This window comes from Myotis brandtii, unplaced genomic scaffold (assembly GCF_000412655.1).
Source record: "Myotis brandtii unplaced genomic scaffold, ASM41265v1 scaffold416, whole genome shotgun sequence".
In the NCBI taxonomy this organism is placed as follows: Eukaryota; Metazoa; Chordata; class Mammalia; order Chiroptera; family Vespertilionidae; genus Myotis; species Myotis brandtii.
Genome location: NW_005365989.1, coordinates 769,920 through 771,717, shown reverse-complemented (window position 1 = coordinate 771,717; position 1,798 = coordinate 769,920). Strand labels below are relative to the sequence as shown.

General features: G+C 46.3%; 1 protein-coding gene across 5 annotated transcripts in view; it reads left to right on the top strand.

Annotated features, from left to right (window-relative positions):
- Window positions 1-243: 243 nt before the first annotated feature.
- The window catches only part of TCF4 (transcription factor 4), a 340,777-nt gene continuing 339,222 nt past the window's right edge, over window positions 244-1,798 (top strand). For 4 of the 5 annotated variants that reach the window (XM_005873627.2, XM_005873628.2, XM_014545617.1 and 1 more), the window contains exon 1: window positions 244-776. The gene's annotated coding sequence lies outside the window, so the exon portion shown is untranslated. The remainder of the gene's footprint in view (window positions 777-1,798) is intronic. The other variant, XM_014545618.1, reaches the window with a different exon arrangement.

The window sequence follows — 1,798 nt, the reverse complement described above, 5'->3', positions numbered from 1 at the left end:
AACGGAAGGCCCAGGAAGGGGACCAAGAAGAAGTACGGAGGGAGGAGGGGTCGGCTCACGGCCGGGCCTCGGGAGCCCTTGCATTTCTGCCCCCAGCGCGACGCCCGCCCCCCGGTTCGAGAGGAGGCGTGGCCCGTAAGAGCCGCCATCTTGGGCGCCGCTCTAGGCGCGGTGTTTACCTCTCGATGGTCTCCCGCTCCCGCCCCGCCCTCCCGAGTCATTGTCTGGAGGAGCAGCCGCGGCCGCGGCGCCTTCTCTTTATAAGCCCGCAGTGCCCGGATGTGAATGGATTACAATGTATCTTTCAGGGGAACCTATTATCATCAATGTGACTCCACGGGGGAGTCCATGGTGATGGTGATGAGGAGGAGGAGGAGGATGATGAGACACTTCTAAACTTGGAACAAGTTTAAGACTTGATGAGAGGAGAAGAGAAAAAACCCCACCACCACCAAGATTGGTTTGAGGAAAAATGATAACTATCCTGTATTGATTTTTTTTGTAAACAATAAGAAAAAGTTGTTGGATTTTTTTTTAATGATTTCTTTTTTGGGGGAGGAGATTTTGTTGCAGTTTTATGGTGGAAAATGCAAAAACCACAGCCAGGTGCATAGTCTTGTATTCTGTGGATATCCCTGGAGCAGGACTGAGTGCCAGTTAAAGTACTTTTTTGGGGGACACACATGTGAGATACTAAATACTTGCAGAAGATTTTTGTTTCTCTTTTTAAAGTCACTTTCCTTGGAATATTGTGAGCATATTTGTGGCCATTTAAGGTAACGTTACAATTTGCTGTCAGAGTAAACTGTTATTGAATTGAATTTTTAAAATATCGATCCCAGTGTTTTATTAAAACAAAAGGAACCTATTAAATAATTGCCAATGGGAAAAAAAATGTGTGCATGTTGTGTATGTATTCCCACATATAGCAATAAAGGGTTTTGCAGAATGTGTATTTTAACACGTTACAATTGCGTATGTTGCATATACTGGATAAAGCACGCTTGCAATTCTGAACCGATAGAATTATGAAGCTTAATTTCTATCCTAAAAAAGTGATGTAGAAAAGTATGTTTTAAGAGCATGCAGGGCCTGTAATGGTAAATGCTGAAATTAAAAACTTACAGTGCTGGCGAACGGGGACCTAGCGTGCCTAGGAACTCAAGTGTAAAAACAAAACAACATCCCCCTTCAAAAATTGCCTCTTTTTTTTTTTTTTTCCTTTTTGGCAAAGTTTGCAGCTATACTATTTTGTGACTTAAAAGGGAGGGGAAAGAAAGTATGCAATTAAGGCTTCGCCCCCAACGCAAAACTACTGAAATGAGAATCTCCCCAGCAAACGGTGGCTCGGTTTATAGATGGAAAAGAAAAATATCGTTCCTCTTGGCCAAGTCTTTTTGCATCACGTGTATTTGCAGCCTAGTATAAACTTGCTTTGCCGTGTGTAGACGTGTGAGTGAGAGGGGACGGGAGTCGGGGAAAGAAAGAAGTGCGGAGACGTAAACTCGAGTACATTTCAAAGTGCCTCCGAGGGCAGCAACGGGCAAAACCCGTACCCTGTTCAGTCTTCAGATTGTAATTGACGATCTGAGGGGCGATGAGGTGCTCGATGGATTTTCGTTTGTGTTTCTTCGCGAGGCGGGGGAGGTGTTGAGATTCTTTTTTTTTCCAGCGGGGGGTGGTGGGGGGGTGCATCCCAAGCAGCCCGATCCGCGGGAGCCGCGTCTCCCCGGAGCCCCCCCACCCATTTCTTTGCTGAACTTGCAATTCCGTGCGCCTCGGCGTGTTCCCCCTCCCC